The sequence below is a fragment of the Pinus tabuliformis genome, chromosome 7 (assembly GCF_031772625.1).
Source record: "Pinus tabuliformis cultivar Carrire ecotype Pingquan chromosome 7, CPIR1, whole genome shotgun sequence".
Taxonomy (NCBI): domain Eukaryota; kingdom Viridiplantae; phylum Streptophyta; class Pinopsida; order Pinales; family Pinaceae; genus Pinus; species Pinus tabuliformis.
Genome location: NC_142293.1, coordinates 606,199,021 through 606,206,297, shown reverse-complemented (window position 1 = coordinate 606,206,297; position 7,277 = coordinate 606,199,021). Strand labels below are relative to the sequence as shown.

The following is a 7,277-nucleotide window of genomic DNA, read 5'->3' as shown; positions in this document are numbered from 1 at the left end:
GTGTTTACTTTAAGTAGTTAAATAATGGCATGTTCATTATCTTAGTGTTGTATGTTGATGATATGCTTTTAGAAAGCAAAATCATTGAAGAAATCAACAGGTTGAAGACTCAGATGGCAAGGACGTTTGATATGAAAGATCTAGGAGCAGCAAGACAGATTTTGGGCATGGAGATTTTCAGAGACAGGGGCAATGGTAAGCTGTGGCTATCACAACAGAAGTATGTTGAGAAAATACTTTTGAGGTTTGGTATGAATAATGTGAAGCCTGTTTCAGTCCCTTTAGCTTCCCATTTTAAGCTTTCTTCGAGTTTATGTCCTAATACAGATGAAGAAAATGATTATATGTCTCGAATTCCATATGCCAATGTAGTAGGGTGTTTAATGTATGCGATGGTTTGTATTCGACCAGATATTTCACATGAAGTTGGGGTTGTCAGCAGGTACATGGCAAATCTGACTAAAGAACACTGGTCAGCAGTGAAATTGGTGCTTTGGTATTTGAGAGGCACAAGTAGTTATTGTATTACTTACAATAAGAGTAGTGAATCTGTTTGCGGATATGTTGATTCTGATTTGCAGGTGATTTGGATAAGAGAAGGTCAACTTCAGGATATGTCTTTACTCTTGCAGGTGGAGCTATTAGCTGGATGTCAAAGCTACAAAACATTGTTGCTTTATCCACTACTGAAGCAGAATACATTGCTGCTTCGCATGCCTGCAAAGAGGCGGTTTGGTTGAAAGGTTTGCTTGGTGAGTTTGGTAGGTTACAGGACAACATTAGGTTACTTTGTGATAGTCAAAGTGCAATACATTTGGCTAAGAATCCGGCCTATCATAGTAAATCAAAGCATATTCCAATTAAGTACCATTTTGTAAGACAGGTTATCACTGAAAGGGGAGTCTCTCTTGAAAAGGTGCATACAAAAGAAAACTGTGCAGACATGTTCACGAAACCAGTTTTGTTAGAGAAGCTACGTTGGTGTTTGGCTTCTCTTGGCTTGCAAAAAAGATAAAAATAATAAACAAACAGGGCATCAGGCTAATTGTTGTCAAGGTGGAGATTGTTGAGATTTTTCTGTTTTAGTCGAAATAGGCAAAAATCCCAGTGTGTGACAACAATAGAAATATGTTGCTGGATTAGCTCCAGGTTGTTGGGAGCAAATTAATGCATCCTAAATTTGATGTGAGAGGCAGTTAGATTCTCCTTGCTATAAAATAGGTAGTCATACGGATAGTTGGGTGTAGTGTGAGAGTTTAATTGATGTAATCTCCTGTTTGATTAATGAGAATTGCCGATACCTTAGTTTGGTGGACGTAGCCCAGATTGGTTGGGTGAACCACGTTAAAAAGTTGTGTCCCTGTGGATGTTTTTTAAATTGTTGTGTATATGTTTTATTGTTTGATGAGCATCTGATCTCCAACACGATCCAAGTAATCATTTCCCCATCCCTTTCTTACAATCATCATTGCTTCACTTAGGTTTATTGACAGAAATTGAAAAATGTGGAGCATAGCTTTTTTTTCAATATTGAAAATCAATTAAATAAGATTATATTGAAGGTATGATTTTAATATTAAGAATCAATTGAATAAGATTACATTGAATATATCAATATTAAATGATTCTGGGTGAGATTGAATTGAAGTCAATAAAATTAGATTAACTGAAATTGAATTAGGATATTTGGATAGACAAATGTGTCACCTAACAAGTCGTTGGAATTAGATTCTCTGAGAGCCTCTTTTAATTATAAGCACCTGCTCGGTAGCACATCTGTTCACCCAAATGTCTGAATTCAATTTCAGTTAGTCAATTCTGTTGACTTCAATTCAATCTCACGAAATCATTTAATCTTAATGTCTCCAATATAATTGTATTTAAGTAATTTGTAATATTGAGAAGAGAAACTATTGCTGGAAATATTTCCTTCTTTATCATTTATTTCCTTATTTCCTTATTACTCTTGTCCATCTAGACATCGTCATCTCTAAGATTTAGGATTTTATTTTCTTATAATTTTATTTAAGTAATTTGTAATATTGAGAAGAGAAACTATTGCTGGAAATATTTCCTTCTTTATCATTTATTTCCTTATTTCCTTATTACTCTTGTCCATCTAGACATAGTCATCTCTAAGATTTAGGATTTTATTTTCTTGCGTTAAATTGATGTTGTCAGGCAGCAGTGAAATCTCAATGGGAAATAGATGTCTTGCACGACAAACTTTGCCGACTGGCTTCTACGAGATGGGAGCAGAACCAAAATGCGTGATATGAAAAATCTCGCAGGAATGGCCTAATGTTTTCTGATCGAAATGAATTTTTAGTGAACTCTCCACAATTCACAATTCACTTACAAATTATGGGTATGGTTGTCACTTTGTGTTGTGACCACTGAAATTTTTTATAACTCTGCACAGTTAAGTTATAAATTACGGTAAGTTATAAATTACGGTAATGGTTGTATATGACGTCGAAGCGGGATGAAAACGAGAGGGTAAGCTAAATGATTAGTTTATTATTTTCTTCCCGTTTATCTGTATGATAAAAGTGTGAGTTTATTGTTTACATATTTGTTGAACAAATGTATTTCATATTTTTTTATGCGTAAAGTTAGCATTCTTTACCGTCTTCTTATTGTTATAATATGTATTCGTTTTGGGTACAGGCTCTTAATTATGGCAAGAACATTTTATATTTGATATATGTAAAGTGGGTTTCAGGAAAATTTTAAAGATTGAAATTTATTATGAATTTTTAAAAAATTATATTATAAGATTATTCGAAGTTTTTAATTTTTAATTTAAAATTATTTATTTTTAATTTTTTTTCATTTTTATTATTATAATATTTTAGTTTTTTACTAAAATCCTTAATTGTTATGTGAACACAACCATTAAAAACATTTTTATGAAAGATACAAATAATTTAATGAATCAAATGAAAAAAAATTCAAATAATTGGTTTATAAAGATGGTGCAACATTTTTAGATCTCTTCCAATTTTTCAACATTCCAGGTCTTTTCCGTAGATCCGGTGGATGTATAGTATTTCCGTAGATCTATTTTCTCTGCGGCTGGGTTCTAGGACTACAACCATGATGCCTCGGATTCGTGTCTTTGTTTTTTCCATAGATCTCTGGTGAGTTGAGGCGATTTACTAAGAGTTAAAAATTTCTTCCGGTTTCACAGTCCAGATCTCTTCTCTGTTGTGAAGGGAGTTGAGGGGGCTAGGGTGCGACTGCCTTATCTGTAGCTAGGGTTCTACAAAAGTAAAATATGGCTCCCAGCTTCACAAAAATATTTGCTGGCTCAGTTCTGTCCGCTTCTAAAGGGCAAGCTCCTACCCATATCGTCAGTGAAGCCCTAGCTCCCACTATCCAAGTGGTCCAAGCCTCACTCGATGAGGCTTTGAAGTTTCCTGAAAGTTCCCTAATCTGTCAGTTCAATGGTTTTTGGTTGTAGCTAATAGCTCTCCACAATTGGATCTCAGAGGTATGGAAGCCTGTCATTTCTGATGAAATTAATATCTACCCCTATGCTAGGGGTTTCTTTATAGTAGATTTTGAAAATCCTGAAAGCAGACAATGTATTCTAGATTCTGGCCCTTGGTTTTGGGAAAACCCAAGCCTATTCATGAAACCATGGAACCCATCATTCGATCCCTCAACAGCAGTCTTAACCTTAGCACCAGTTTAGCTGAGATTGCCAAGCCTACCCTTGCACCTCTGGAATGTTTCCTTGCTAAAAGCTATTGGAAATGCAATTGGGAAATTTTACTGCAGGTGCCCAGAAACAGAGGAATATGCTAGAACCACCTATGCACGCATTTATGTGGAAATGGAATTCAGTGCCGGATTCCCAGCAGAAATAAACCTAACAAGTAAAGACTATGTGTGGAACCAGAAGCTCGATTATGAAAGTGTCCTCTTCTGATGTCGATCTTGCCTTGAGACTAGCCATCTGGCCAAAAACTGCCCAAAAGCCTCCGAGAAAAATTATGCTAGAAAAAACCACCATTGATCTACATGGTGGGAAGGAGCACAAAAAGAACACTACACTATCATCAGAGAATAATACTCTAGAGAAAACTCTGAATCACAAGAAATCAGGGAAGAAAGAAACAAATCTCAAAACATGCAAGGAGAAAGCCATGCCCAACAACAAAAAAAGTGAACTCGATAACCCCTTAAGCATCAACAGTTATAAGGATTCGAATATTGCACAAAATAAATCTTCATTTAACAAAAAAGCAGATTTCCTAGACCAATCTTCTTCTTCGACTATCTTCAAAATGATGAACACAATAGATCGTGAAGCTAAGACACCAATGTCCCAAGAACCAGAAGAGATGAAGGAGATGCAAGATAAAAGAAGTTGGCAGACCGTAGAGAAAAAAAAAGAAAGCTACAACATCAATCTCGCCAAGAAAGACGAGAAGCCAGACAATTAAAAACTAAGAAAATTATAGTTCCGATAAACCAATTTGATCTCAGTGGACGGTAACCACTATCATCATCATCATCATTTAGAAAGTAAAGTTAGTATTGTAGACATTTTAATATTTAATGAATCAAATGAAAAAAAAAAAAAACTAATAATTAGTTTATAATCATGGGGTTGGTTGGTTAGGAGGATAGGAAAACCATGAAGCAACTTATTGCATGGTGTTGGTTAATTGTTTATATATTTGGTGTTGGTTAATTATTTATATATTTACTGGCACAAATATATTTTATATTTAATATATGGAGAGTGATCATTATGTACTATATTTTTATTGTTATTTTACGTTTTTGTTCTTTAAGTGTTATTTCATGCTTTTATGTTGAATACATGTAAAGATGGCATTTTGAATTGCTTAGGTTATTTACTATTTAATGAACTAGATGCAAAACTAGTAAACCAAATAATTGGTTTATAGTCATGGTGCTTATTGTTTAAATAATATAATAAGGAAATAATAAATAAACTAATTACATGGTTCTTATTACATGCCATAAGATTATTGTTTACATTTTCTCTTACGCAGATGCATTTTATTCTCGATATGCCCAAAGTGAGCATTGTGTATCGTATTCTAGTTATTGTTATTTTATGGTTTATTTTTTTTGTTATATGACTTAATTTTGTAACCATATTTTAGGTCAGATATATGTAAAGTTAGTAGGTATATATTAGCAATTGTTCTTGATGTTGCAAAGGAAACATCTTAAGGCGGTAGAATAGGTAAGAGTAGTAAAGAAGAATGGAAAATGTAGACTAGTCCATGCATATAACTAGACGATATGGCATTGGTGGTGGGAATCAAGAAATCTCCAATGTTATTTATGTGCTTGATTGTACATAAATTCACTATATGAAAATGCTACGAGACAAATTAGGGTCATTATTGAAATATAGTCTGCATATTTCTTGTTTGAACTATGGATCCTAAACAACTTTCATCTACCTTGGTAACAGCTACTAAACAACCCTTTCATACATCAAGCAGCCCTCAAGCTATAGAACCAAAACTTACTCGGCTCATGCGACAAACTCTGACCATTTGCTCCATTTGCAATCAAACAAGATTTGATTCTTGAATGAATAAACATAGCATTATAGGCTTCGAAATCCATTTTGGAAAGATTTATGTTTCATCCTGCAGCAATATCTATAAGGATGGGAGTGCAAGGACTGGCTAGTAATGCCATAGCATAGGTTGAAATTTCAACTGGTATATTTGGCATCACAAATCAAGGTTTTTGCTCCATCCAATCACTATTGTCCGCAATTTTTCCACAATTTTTCCAGGCCCTTTTCCACTTATCTTCCCAAAAGATCCCTTGGTTGAGATTCCTTTGAAACTGTTGCTCCCCTCACTGAAACTCTTAGATTGTCTTTGGGAGGGACAACCACTAGTTGTGTTATGCTACTGTGATAGAAAGGGAAAGCTGGAGGAGGAGAATATGATGTGGTAGGATTAGGTTTATTGTGACAACATAGTGTTAGAGTGCAGAGGGCACACATTTGATGCCCACAGTCCTGAACTTCAATGGTACACAATTGATGAAAGCAAATGCAACAAACCTCAGATTCACTAGCATTAGAAATATTATCTTCAATGTTGTCTTCTTGATCAGTGGAAGAAGACACTGAAGAGGCAGCTCCAAACAGAATGCTTTTCTCCCTGGCTCGATTGGCCTCCATAAGGGCCTTTTCTAACAAGATCTTAGCCTCTGGATTGAGTTGTTTATGAATTTCCATGATGTAGGCCAAACCAATGGTTCTGTAAAACTGAGATTAGTAAGGCTACATGGGTAGAGTATTTGTACTTAAGGGCTACCGCATATGGTATGCATCCAGACACATCTCACTGAATGCACTCAACAGCCGAAGCCAACAATTCTTGCACATAATCCAAGCAGCCTCCTCAAGCAGCAAGGTGCAGAGGCATGATCCCTGGTCGTCCATGAGCTCCAGTGGTTGTGCAAACTAAAGCCCCATTTCTCATTAGCATCTGAACAACCCCTACATGTTTCATTCGGGCCGCAAGGTGTAATGAAGTGGCTCCAACCCCATCTCTCACATTTACAAACCGGGCAAATCTCCAAGACTCTGCAACATGAGTAGACTTGGTAGCTTGAAGAATGGCTTCCAAGCAATTAGTGTACCCATAGTTTGCAACATAGTGCAAGTAAGTTCTCCAATGCAACGAGTCAAACAACGACATATTTGCACCAACTTGCATAAGCCTCTCAATGCAGGAAACATTCCCATACATGGCAGCCATCATGAGAGGAGTCTTTTTGCTGCGACTTAGGGCACCAAGGTGCAAATTCCAATCCAACAGATATGACAAGACATCAATCTGGCCATTTATAGTAGCAATATGTAATGGAGACATCTTTTCATAGACTTTGGTCTTTGTGATCAAATGCGGCTATCGCTCAAGAGCAGCCTCCGCCCTTTGCAAACCCCCTCACTGGACAACAAAGAAGAAGGCATGTTCATTGGAGACACTGCAGCTCAGAGCCTGACCCATTTATTACCAAATCTTGCCTGCTGAATCCCCAATGCCCTGAGCCCCTTATCAACACCTCTCATGCATTTGAATCCTGAAAAATATAACTCAGGACTCTTGAAACCAACCATGTAATCAATCAGTGAATCCCATCTCTGCTACACCAACAAAAGACAGATCCATTAAAATAACAAATATCGAACTACAAGAGGTTTCTAAACATGCATAAAAAATGATACTATCTATCTTCTAAGTTCCATGTGCAAATAG

General features: G+C 36.0%; 1 pseudogene; it reads right to left on the bottom strand.

Moving 5' to 3' along the window:
• Positions 1-5,732: 5,732 nt before the first annotated feature.
• LOC149248897 (putative E3 ubiquitin-protein ligase XBAT31 pseudogene) lies at positions 5,733-7,028 on the bottom strand (annotated as a pseudogene).
• Between the last annotated feature and the right edge of the window lie 249 nt (positions 7,029-7,277).